General features: G+C 41.5%; 1 protein-coding gene across 2 annotated transcripts in view; it reads left to right on the forward strand.

Moving 5' to 3' along the window:
- Nucleotides 1-1,060: 1,060 nt before the first annotated feature.
- The window catches only part of LOC115132453 (proto-oncogene tyrosine-protein kinase Src), a 50,303-nt gene continuing 38,061 nt past the window's right edge, over nucleotides 1,061-13,302 (forward strand). Inside the window, exon 1 of one of the 2 annotated variants that reach the window (XM_029665120.2) lies at nucleotides 1,061-1,496. The gene's annotated coding sequence lies outside the window, so the exon portion shown is untranslated. The remainder of the gene's footprint in view (nucleotides 1,497-13,302) is intronic. The other variant, XM_029665121.2, reaches the window with a different exon arrangement.

Here is a 13,302-nt window from a genome sequence, read left to right on the forward strand (position 1 = left end):
CATGGCAGGATTAGAAAGATGGGTATACAGATAAGATTTACTTGAATCCCAGCCCATGTGGGGTTGGAGGGGAACGAGGCAGTTGATGTACTGACTAAACAAGCACTTAGTAGTGGGGATGTTGATGTTGTTGTTTCAATGATCAAGGCAGAGGCAAAACGCCTGATATGGACCTGGCATAATGACTCCTTGCCATCCAGTCAACTTGGCCGTGCTGCTGCTCCAGTTTCAACTGTTCTGCCTACGGCTATGAAATCCTGACCTGTTAACCGGACGTGCTACCTGTCCCAGACCTATTATTGGACCATGCTGGTCATTTATGAACATTTGAACATCTTGGCCATGTTCTGTTATAGTCTCCACCCGGCACAGCCAGAAGAGGACTGGCCACCCCTCATAGCCTGGTTCCTCTGTAGGTTTCTTCCTAGGTTTTGGCCTTTCTAGGGAGTTTTTCCTAGCCAACGTGCTTCAACACCTGTATTGCTTGCTGTTTGGGGTTTTAGGCTGGGTTTCTGTACAGCACTTTGAGATATCAGCTGATGTTCGAAGGGCTATATAAATACATTTGATTTGATATAGTATGAAAGAGAAGAGGATACTGGAAATGAAAGTATATTGAGAAGTATGGCATTAGATAGTCTCAAATATGTTGTTATCTTTTTTCAAGAGCAACAGGCCTGACAGGTAGGACTTAGTTTCTCCCTGTCTCTGGTCCACACTCCAGTCCAGTACAGTAGGTGGCAGTAATTGACCATAACGTTGGATGCCAACCACCGATAATCCCCACAGAAGAAGATGCATAACGTTTGGTAGGGAAAGGAAGTCCAGTTGTGGGAAGTGTGAGAGGTTGAAACTGGGCCGATATAATCTTCTCATCGCAATAAATGTTTCTGTTCCCAAAACTAGAATCTGATACGAACACAGTGCACTAAGTTTTATACATTTAACGCTTTGCCGAAGACCAAAACGTCATAAAATGTCGTCATAATATATGCACTAACTGTTTCGAATGGGAAGCATGCGGACGTCTTTACCCAATCCTCCCCTCCTCATTTTCACTGTCAATGTTTTGGTCCTGTATTCTCTTTGCCTGTGTGTGTGATAGGCCTACTACCCGCAGCAGTGAACGCAGTAGCCTAGATATTTTTCTACAAAATAAAGTCAAATCTATCCTTTGATTTCAAGGCAGTTAGCAAAGAGCTGGATACTCTCATAATTAGGGATTCAAATGATTGCCGCAATCAGACTGGTTCCGACTGCTGCCCTGATTCTCAGGCAATCCCCGTCTTGGTCTAGCCCGCCCCTCCGGTTGAATGGGATCCCTCCGCATCAGTTCGACCATCGGTTCTCTGCTGTGAACGTCGTCTGAAATCGGTTATAATTTTGGGGTTTACTTCGATGACGGAGTCTGTGATATTTTGTCGTTTATTCGATGAACTATTGCCCATCTGGTAAATAAACAAGCATCGGCAATACACTGGTTGGTACTCGTCAGGGTAAGTGACTTGTTATTTTTGTATATGATGAAACCAATGATTGAACATAAACAATGTATCCTGGCCGTCAAGTTGCATTGAAATCAAATACGTTCTAAACTCAACATTGCCGCAATGCTTCTAATAAAGCGGATGTGAAATAGCTCGCTGGATCAGGGTGTTCGGGAACGTCTTTCTAATCCAATAATTAATGTCTTAATGAAAGTAGGCTAATTGTTGCCTAACATTTTACATAGTTATTAAGTACCTCGTTTTATGATTGGGACAAAGCTATGGAACTCCATTGACCATCACATTATTGGCTCTTCAAGTAGCTACATTCATGCCAAGATATGTCAATCAGCAATACACTAGTGTGTGAGAACGAAAGAGAGAGAGATGTAATAAAGTGTAGCTATATAGGCCATAGAGCTCTCACCAGCGACTATAGCCTACTTCTAAACTATGGGCTGTCATGCTCAGGATTAGTGTTCTCCTACTCAAGATGAGTCAACAAGCCAAATATTGACTCTTGCTGAAGCATAACATGTCTCATTTCAGTTTTTGAACATATACGTTTTTTTCCTTATTGAGAATGGCTATGACTAAGGACAAAAAAAAATGGTTTCAGTGTTGACTTTTGGAAGTGGTATACACTTGATGAAGTAATAGGATCGCCTTGCCCCATGGCAATTGTATTTATTCAAAACAGAGTTGCATTACACAGTATGCATTCACTCTGTTTCCACCCCCATTGAGTGTTGTCTTGTACCTTTTGATCTATCTGAAGTCGAGATAATGTGTGAACAAACAAAGGAAATATCTCCACTGGAATTGTCTCTCTGGGAATTCACTGAGTTCATTTTAAAATCACAAAGAATGTAACATTTCCCAAGGAATTATATTTTTGTTTAGAATGTGCCATTGAATTGGCCAGTACATTGTAAACTGTGGATGATTAGATTAATTGAAGGACACATCCTTAATTGAATATGAACTATGTCTCAGTTTCTGTAATGATGATAATATGTATCTGTTTCTGCATTATTGAGGAATTCTGTTGTTCGGCAAGAGCATTCTGAACCTATTAGTCTCTGTATAGGCTAGCCTATATCCCTTCCCACAATCTGCTCCTCTGTTTCCAAAAATCTGACACGCAAACCAAACGTATGCTCCAAGGAGATTTAGTTCTAAATGCCCAAAATCATACATGATGACGAGAAAAGCACTGCAGTGTTTTAGTCACACAATTTAATTTAAATGTGTTTATTTTGTACTAAAACAATGGGAGAATTCCATATGATTTTGCTGCTTTCTTGGCAGCCATCCTCTCTCTTTCTCTGCAGGTCTTTTCAGATGGCCTGTCAGTCATAAGTGTTTCATCAACATGCCTAACTGAATCTTCCCTGGTTGATGTAGGCGCCATTGATAAAGGAAATGTCCCTTGGAATCCTTCGAAAGAATGTCCCTCAGTGAAACCTCTGGAACTTTGTTGGCTCCAACGAGATCACTGAGAAGTGGCAGAATGTCCTGTAGTTGGTGGATTGACCCCTTTGTTCCCTCTATATACTGAAGCATTCTTTTTGACAGAGTAGTACACTACACTGGGCCTGGCGGGAGTCAATGACTCGCTTGTTTCCAAATCCTGGCATCCAAGCCTTTGAGAATGATCTGCCTATGCAACAATTGTGACTGGCTCTGTTAAAATGTCTTTGTGCACTTAATGGAAAGGGCATTTCGAGGGGCCTTGAGGAGTGACTATTACTATGAATAAAGTTTTGACCCTATATTGTTACCTTGAATTTGAGAGTTAACCTTATTTAGATGTATGAGGCAAACGAGGCAAATACAATGAAAACCGAACAGGCTAGTTTGCCTGCAAATATCATTTCAACCGAGTTGTCCCGGTTTCCTTCAGGTCAGACGAGGATAAATTAGCGTAAAGTTCTAACAACTTAATTGGCTATAATATCATGAGTAGGGGGGCTGGTTCTTGGGCCTGAGGAATAGGATTGTAGTGATGCACAAATGGCGGGATGGTGAAAAGAAAAACCCAGACACAAGCGTAGACACGTGCTGTGTTGGTCCAAGTAGAACAGCACAATGTTCCCTGATGGCTTATTGAGGAGTTCTTAACAAATAAAACACTTATCTGATGCCAACAATGCCTAGAACATGCTCACTTCAATTTGGCCTTTGGATTTATAATTCAGTTACAGCACTCACTGCAGTTGTATTGGTACTTTGGGCGGCTGGCGTGAGGACTGCGACAGCCTCCCAATGAACTCATTGAATTTTTCATGTGACAGACGTACACACCAAACTTATGTTGCTCTGTCTGGCCCAGTTTTAGTACTAATTAGTGCCCAGTGATTTTCAAGGGCAGCCATTTTAATGGTGGGGGGAGGGGGAAATGCCACCTGTTCTCTTTCTCTGTTGAAATGGGCTTTGTTTGGGGTAGTTAATCATAAATGGTGGAAGAGGACTTACTTTTCAAGAGAGTCCTGGCCACGTTCTAACCCATCTTCAGGGTGTGGATGTGTGCATGTAAAAGGGAACCAGACTTATGACTTGAAGTGTACAGTATTACCAAATTTCACTTCCAGGTTACAGTCAGCTGAGCAGTGAACAGCCCGCAGGACGTCACATGAGTGACGTCAGAAGAATTGCTTAAGGGTAACTCCATATGTAAAAGTCAAACCAATGTTAAATCCATATGTTTTTAAGTGTTCAGCTTAGAAACGACTGTATATGATAATAAGCAGTCACTCACCCAGCCCTCTCTGCATGCAGCTATCTGATAGCAGTCACTCACCCAGCCCTCTCTGCATGCAGCTATCTGATAGCAGTCACTCACCCAGCCCTCTCTGCATGCAGCTATCTGATAGCAGTCACTCACCCAGCACTCTTTGCAAGACACAGTTGATGTTGGAAGTGTACATACACTTATGTTGGAGTCATTAAAACTCGTTTTTCAACCACTCCACAAATTTATTTTTTGGCAAGTCGGTTAGGACATCTATTTTGTGCATGACTCAAATAATTTCTCCAACAATTGTTTACAGACAGATTATTTCACTTATAATTCACTGTATCACAATTCCAGTGGGTCAGAAGTTTACATACACTAAGTTGACTGTGCCTTTAAACAGCTTGGAAATTCCAGAAAAGGATGTCATGGCTTTAGAAGCTTCTAATAGGCTAATTGACATCATTTGAGTCAATTGGAGGTGTACCTGTGGATGTATTTCAAGGCCTACCTTCAAACTCAGTGCCTCTTTGCTTGACATCATAGGAAAATCAAAATAAATTCTAGACCTCCACAAGTCTGGTTCATCCTTGGGAGAAATTTCCAAACGCCTGAAGGTACCACGTTCATCTGTACAAACAATAGTACTCAAGTATAAACACCATGGGACCACGCAGCCGTCATACCTCTCAGGAAGGAGACGGGTTTTTGTTCCCTAGAGATGAACGTACTTTGGTGCGAAAAGTGGGTCTTCCAAATGGACAATGACCCCACGCATACTTCCAAAGTTGTGGCAAAATGGCTTAAGGACAACAAAGTCAAGGTATTGGACTGGCCATCACAAAGCCCTGACCTCAATCCTATAGAACATTTGTGGGCAGAACTGAAAAAGCTTGTGCGAGCAGGGAGGCATACAAACCTGACTCAGTTACACCAGCTCTGTCAGGGGGAATGGGCCAAAATTCACCCAACTTATTGTGGGAAGCTTATGCAAGGCTACCCGAAACGTTTGACCCAAGTTAAACAATTGAAAGGCAATGCTACCACTAATACTAATTGAGTGTATGTAAACTTCTGACCCACTTGTAATGTGATGAAATAAATAAATGCTGAAATCAATCTCAATCTCAATCTCTCTATTATTCTGACATTTCACATTCATAAAATAAAGTGGTGATCCTAATTGACCTAAAACAGGGAATGTTTACTAGGATTAATTGTCAGGAATTGTGAAAAACTGAGTTTTTAAATGTATTTGGCTAAGGTATGTAAGCCTCTGACTTCAACTGTATCTGAAGCCCTGTGGCTGGAGACATTTTGAATGGAGTATCTGATTGTGGTTCATTGAGTGGAACAGAACAGAGGAGGGACTGTCCTCTCATTCCTCCCAGGGTTCCAGGCTACTGATGCTAGTCACTTCCTGTTCTGTCCTAGAGTGCTCTGTGAACAGTGTGACCGGGCCCATACATCTAATCTCAATCCCTCCACTGTTGCTTGGGAGTAGAGACGGGAGGGTTGTCAGTCGAAAGGTCTTGTTTGGATTTTCTTCTCACTCCCACCAGTTCTCTTCACAAGAAAAGGCTCCTTTTCATTCAGAGAGATGTCTCTGTGTCTATGCAGTCACAGCTGGGCCACTAAGTCAAGTTATATGACTGCATGACTGCTTGCTGATTGCTTCCTCAGGGCTAAGGCTGACTTGAAAAAGAGACTCCTATCTCAATCTCTATCTTAAATAAAGGATTAATGAACGTTGATATTTATACTCAACCCTCTTTGAGATGCTGGACCAGCCTTGATCTTTGTTCCTCTCAGGGTCCCCTGCCTGAAAATCACTATATTGAAATGGGTTTTATGTAAATGTTGTATTGACAAAATGACCCCCTCAAGTTGGACTTGCTAGCCTTTTCCCTGCAGATGTAATCTAATTGAAGGCACAACACACACTTTTTGTGTGTACTGATCTGAAGTACCATGTCATTATGAGTACAAGAGGATGTAGGTAGATGACACGATCTCATATCCTCTCATTTTCAAGGGAATGGAAATTCCCACAATTCACCTTTCTGGATTGAGAGTGTGGCTTTAGTGTCTCTTGGAACAAAAGACAGATGAGGACTGCGATTCATGTGAGGACTATGAGTTGAGAACAAACACTACAAGGCTACAGCAGGTCAGGGAGAACAAGGTAAATGGGAATTTTGTGTGTAGGAGGTCTAGGAATTTAATCAGTAATGCTTGAAGAGTAGCCTCTTTTTTTTAAATGCATTTTTTTATTTAACTAGGCAAGTCGGTGAAGAACAAATTTGTATTTGCAATGATTGCCTAGAAACAGTAGGTTAACAACATTTTTTTTCCTTGTCAGCTCGGGGATTCGATCTAGCAACCACCTGCCGCCCCTATCCATCTTTAAACTAAAAACCTTTTATTTTATTTTTTATCTTTTAATAAGAGAATCTTATTTTTTTTACCCCTTTTTCTCCCCAATTTCGTGGTGTCCAACTGTTGTAGTAGCTACTATCTCGTCTCATCGCTACAACTCCCGTACGGGCTCGGGAGAGACGAAAGTTGAAAGTCATGCGTCCTCCGATACACAACCCAACCTAGCCGCAATGCTTCTTAACACAGCGCGCATCCAACCCGGAAGCCAGCCAATGTGTCGGAGGAAACACCGTGCACCTGGTTAGCGCGCCCTGTGCCCGGCTGCCACAGGAGTCGCTGGTGCGCGATGAGACAAGGACATCCCTACCGACCAAGCCCTCCCTAACCCGGACGACGCTAGGCCAATTGTGCGTCGCCCCATGGACCTCCCGGTTACGACAGAGCCTGGGCGCGAACCTAGAGTCTCTGATGGCACAGCTGGCGCTGCAGTACAGCGCCCTTAACCACTGCGCCACCCGGGAGGCACTAAAAACCTTTTCCACTCCTCATAGTCCTCACATGGCGGTCAGGCAGGAGCAGTGTTCCTGAGCGGTGGCCGTAGTCCCCCCTGATGCTTATCTGTGTGAGTGTGAGAGATGCTCCCTGGGGTCCTCTTCTTCCTCATCAGTCTTGTCGAGGGTGCAACCTAAGGTGGGTGAAGAAATTCTGCATGCCGCCCTGGGTCCTCTCCAAATACTTCCGCTACACCATCGAGAACATCACGGCCTGGTACAGGAATTGCTCCATCCACAACCTTGCGGTTGTGGATTTGCAAATTATTGTGGAAAACCCCATAGAAAATCTTTGGATGGAGTTGAAAGTCCGTGTTGCCCAGCAACAGCCCCAAAACATCACTGCTCTAGAGGAGATCTGCATGGAGGAATGGGCCAAAATACCAGCAACAGTGTGTGAAAACGTTTGACCTCTGTTTGACCTCTGTCAACAAAGGGTATATAACAAAGTATTGAGAAACTTTTGTTATTGACCAAATACTTATTTTCCACCATAATTTGCAAATAAATGTATTAAAAATCCTACAATGTGATTTTCTGGATTTTTTTCTCTCATTTTGTCTGTCATAGTTGAAGTGTACCTATGATGAAAATTACAGGCCTCTCTCATCTTTTTAAGTGGGAGAACATGCACAATTGGTGGCTGACTAAATACTTTTTTGCCCCACTGTAAAAATATCTTGGAATTTTAATTGATGACGGCCTCACTTTTAAATTGCATATTCAACAATTTACAAAAAAGTTGAAGCTGAAATTAGGATTTTATTTTAGGAATAAGGCCTGTTTTACTTTTGAAGCCAGGAGGAGGCTAGTATCAGCTATATTTATTCCTTTACTAGACTATGGGGATATTTTAAATATGAATGCTTCCTCTCAGTGTTTGAGATCAATTGACACCCTTTACCATGGCACTTTGAGATTTATTTTAAACTGCAAAACCCTTACGCACCACTGCACTTTTTTATACCAGGGTTTGCTGGCCTTCTCTAGTCCATCGTAGGCTCAATCACTGGTATACTTTAATTTACAAAGACATTTTGGGTTTACTACCTTATTATTTGGGCATTTTTATTGTTCAGAAATGTGGTGGGTACTCTCTTCGTTCGCTGGACTTTATTCTGCTAACTGTTCCATATGTCCGAACTGAATTTGGTAAAAGGGCTTTTATGAAATCTGCGCATTCGTCTTGGAACGCCTTACAAAATACTTTTAAACTGGAGGAACTTGTCCCAATTGGTATTTTTAAATCACTGATGAATGATCTTGAGACTGATTCCCTGACCTGTCAATGTTTTTCATTTTGTTATACTCTTGTGAATTTTTGGGTTTTACTAGATTCTTTGTAGTTTTTCATGTTGTTTGTCTGTAACTTTGTAATGATTTAGTGCTCCCTATCTTGGCCAGGACCATCTTGAAAATGAGATTTTAAATCTCAATGAGCCCTTCCTGGTTAAATAAAAATACAATTTGAAACAATTTCAAAGATTTTACTGAGTTACAGTTCATATAAGGACATAAATTAATTAGGCCCTAATCTATGGATTTCACATGACTGGGCAGGTGTGCAGACATGGGTGGGCCTGGGAGGGCATAGGCCAATCCACTTGGCACCCACTGAGGAGCCAGGCCCAGCAAATCAGAACAAGTTTTTCCCCACTAAAGGGCTTTATTACAGACACAAATAATCCTCAGCCCCCCCCCCCCCCCCCAGACGGTCCCCGAAGTGAAGAGGCTGGATGTGGCAGTCCTGGACGCACTGTAAAATTCTCAAAAACAACGTTGGAGGTGGTAGAGACATTAACAATAAATTATCTGGGAATAGCTCTGGTGGACATTCCTGCAAATCAGGAAAGGGGAATACCTAGTCAGTTGTACACCTGAATGCATTCAACTGAAATGTGTCTTCTCATTTAACTCAAGTTAGCATGCCAATTGCACGCTCCCTCAACTTGAGACATCTGTGAAATTGTGTTCTGTGACAACTGCACATTTTAAAGTGGCCTTTTATTATCCCCAGCACAAGGTGCACCTGTGTAATGATCATGCTGTTTAATCAGATTCTTGATATGCCACACCTGTCAGGTGGAAGGATTATATTGCAAATGAGAAATGCTCACTATCAGGGATGTAAACAAATTTGTGCACAACATTTGAGAGAAATAAGCATTTTTGTGCGTATGAAACATTTCTGGGATCTTTTATTTCAGTTCATGAAACCTGAGACCAAAACTTTACATGTTGCGTTTAAATTTTTGTTCCATTTATCTTCATATTCTTATCTGTTATTTCTTATTGCATTTTCGAGAAGGAACCTGCAAGGTAATCATTTCGTTGGATCATGCGTATCCTGTACATTCGACTAATAAAACTTGAAATTTGAATTGTGTGAGCTGAGCAGCAGCAGCCACGCCCTGTGGACTGGAAGCTATACAGCTACTGCTACAGCTGCATGTTCTGTCCTGTGAGGAGGGATCACGTGCCTGGGGTGTATTAGTCAGTGCACACTGTAGCAAAACATTTTACAATGAAAAACAACCATGCGTTTCTTATTGAGTAAGACCAGGTAGTTCCTCCCTGTTTGTCTGTTTCCTTCCATTTAGTGCCTAATGAACACAACCCTGCTGTCCTCTAAGCAAATGAAGTTTACTCTGGTCTTCACCTATGAATGGATGAAATCGGTTCATTGATGGGGCCCTCGCCCTAAAATCTGTTATGAAAATGCTAGCCTCTGCCGACTACCCAACAACCGGATGTTCCGGTTTTCAGGGGAAATGAAAAGAGCGCCTGTGACACAACTTCCGCTTTTGGATGTTAACAAAGCCAACACTCTTAACTCCTCCTCCACATTTACTGGATTGGTGCAGAAGAGAACCTACCCAGACAGTTTAAATGATTTTTTCTTCTTGTAAAGTCCAGTATTTTTACGCTTGTTAGGTTATGGAAATAGTAACCAAGGCGTGGAGGAGACCTGTTATATTTTAATGATCATGCGTGACGATCACATTTGTTTCATGTAGGGAGGGCCTCAGCTGTTGTTTTATTGTCACCTTGTTTATCTACCATTGGCTCTGCAGGAGAAGCATTCCAATCTGTTGCATTTACTGGCAAGACAATAAGTCAGGGCTCTCCTACCATGTTCCTGGAGAGACTACCTTACCGTCCTGTAGGTTTTGACTCCAAACCTAATCTAGCGCACCTGATTCTAATAATTAGACATGTATAGCTTAATCTTGGTGCAAATCTATAATGAATGTTTGTACTTTTGTAGAAAGGTAATTTATGTTTTTCTGACCTTCTATTCTGCTTAAGGATAGTTCTTGTCTCACTGAGGAAGTGCTCTTGGCAGCCTCAAAAAGAAGGAAACTTTTAATATTTTCAGACAAGTGACGAACCACACACTGTCGCCTGATTCAGTCGATTCTAAATCCAAACATCCACTAGCCTGAGGAAATCTGTTGACGAGAACAACAATCAATCTTCTTTTGGTTTAGTACTGCTTATTGGTTTCAGGAATGGAAACACTAAAGTTTTTCCTACTCTAAGATGTTGTGAAATGTCCCTGGCTGACTGTGCGGGATGTTAGGATGTTCTGTGATTGATTGTGGCCTGTGGCATCATGAACGTCTATCCACGTCCTGGGTGTAGGGTGCCTCTACCTGCTCTCAGAACATTCCTCGTATGGTGTGTGAGATGGAGTGGTGTCAGGACTTGTCTCATTCTTCACTCTGCATTCCACAGATGTGACTGGGGCTCACACTGATATCACCAACCTGAGTGTACAGACACCTGGGAGTACACATACAGACATGTACATGCAGTGTTCCCCTAGGAGTTTTTCCAAAAGCAGTAGCAAAGTTAGTGTGTGTGTGTGTGGGGCGTGGACAATGGGGCCATCTTCTTGGCCACAGAGAAAATGGTGCTGTTTTAATGCACATGTTCTGCAATTCTACACATTTTGCCATGAGGCTTAGAGAACATGTGCAGTTTTAAAGATAATTTCCTGCAATTCTTCACATCAGTGACAAAATCAATGTGGGACCCATCCCATTCAATTTTTTAGATTTGATTCTGCCTAGTTTTTATGTTGGTGATTGTTAGTTCTCAAAGATGGTCTTATTTAAAAAAATATATACTCCATTACTTTTCTATATACTGTATATGATTTTAGACGTTTAAGCTTGCACTGAAAACATTATTTATTTGTTTATCTTATGGAGTGGTGGCAATGATTTAGCAGGGCAGCCCGCTACTGCTAAAGGAATATAGGGGAAACACTGACACGTGTGTGTGTGTGTGTGTGTGTGTGTGTGTGTGTGTGTGTGTGTGTGTGCGCACACACACACCTAACCTCTTCAATACACACACCTGCTTGTCTCATTCCTCATACCTGTAATGGAGACTAATATTTGAACTTATGTTTACACACACATGATTATGTTTAGAGTTGCTGTGAACTGCCATTTTACATCCATATGGTTTCCTGCTGGGACCTCAGATTTCAGAGGAACATGGCGTTTTCTTAAATGGTAACAGTACTAGGCACTTCTGCCTAAATCAGAAGTTAAACAGTCAAAGCCCAGAGTTGGTGAAGCATGCAGCACTCCAGTCTCGGTGGATGCTAGCTGCTTAGAAGTTCCCTCTTTTTAAAATAAGATTAAGAAGAAGGGTCATTGAGGGGCTACGTTATACTTCAAAGCATCTCGGTGCAGGTTTTTACACCGAGATTTTGACTGGTTCTCTTCTTTATTATCCTAGTTTCTGCCTGTGACCTTTTATGTTGCATAGTGATATCATTTTAATCTGATCTGACAGTGTTCAGAATGTGAACAAACAAAACTATAGGGATGAAAACATGTCGGCTTTCAATTAAATTTGAACCCAGTGAGTCCCACTGGTGTGATTTAGGACTTCAAACACCTTTTTAAACATTGTTTGTTTCAGCTACAGACTTCTGGGTCTATTTCTTCTGTATCCATTGGTACCATTCGTCTGTGTGATTAATGGAGGCTGAGCTAGAGCAGTGTTTTTGAGAAAAGGGCAAGATCCCGAAGTGACGGGTCTTTTTTTACACGTATGTAGAGTCAGAAAGTGTTTGGTTTGAGCTACAAACTATTCACCTATGAAAGGCTGAGACTCTCACAAACACGCACATGTAACATGTTTTGCTCTATGATGCTCACAAGCTACATGAGTCATTTGAAGGGAAGGGGATGTTCTACATACGTGTAGATCATAGGAAATCCCAGGACATAGTGTCTATAATACTGTAATAAGCTCACATAGTTTCTGTCACAAACTCCAAACTCCACACAGTTGGATAATTGGATATTCATTTCCCACTGAGAAAACAATTTGTTTTTTACAGCATTCATATAAATTCACTTATCAGATTTTTGCTTTTGCTTTGCTCTGACCTAATTGTTTTCATTGACATTTGCCAACAAAACTCATGAAAGCAACTATTTATGTCAAATTGTTTTGTGTTCAGCCCTGGTTGTCCTGAAAAGAAAACGGTAAAACACTTCATTGTGAGGCTGGATCAATAAAAGTCAGATAAATGAAAATTGATTAAGAGGATCTGTGTGTTTTCCCAATACTTAGGATTGACTAGTTCAATAACATTTTGGAAACTGGGTAAGAGAGGATGTTTTTTTTCTTTTTTGTCATGTGCCATCATAGGTCGTGGAAGGAATTGGATTATTTTATTTCCATTTGGAAATCTCCTGAAAGGATTGGAGAGAGCGACAAGGAATGGGAAAAAGCTAAACCCTTAGAGGATTATATTTTTCTTCTGTCTCTCTTGCTCTCTATCTACTTGTCCCTCAAACACATGACCATATTTAGATGAAGGGAAAGAGCTGGGAAGGAGATGTGATCGTTTGGGGGTAATGGCAGAAGAACATAGGGTACCCAAACACTACACAGACTTCCATTAAGACTTCCAAGAATCAAGTGTGAAGCTATGGCAAAGCAGATTTCAACAATATATCAACCATTGTATTGTTAGTCTAAATATACCACAGTGGAACAATATGGCGCTTCTTATGGTCTCTATAGAACATAATACACACGCAAAGGTCACTGCAGTGCAGTCACATTGCTGAGGCCCAGATGCTTAAAGAGACAGTTCAGTTATACATTTTGATGA

The sequence above is a fragment of the Oncorhynchus nerka genome, linkage group LG7 (assembly GCF_034236695.1).
Source record: "Oncorhynchus nerka isolate Pitt River linkage group LG7, Oner_Uvic_2.0, whole genome shotgun sequence".
In the NCBI taxonomy this organism is placed as follows: Eukaryota; Metazoa; Chordata; class Actinopteri; order Salmoniformes; family Salmonidae; genus Oncorhynchus; species Oncorhynchus nerka.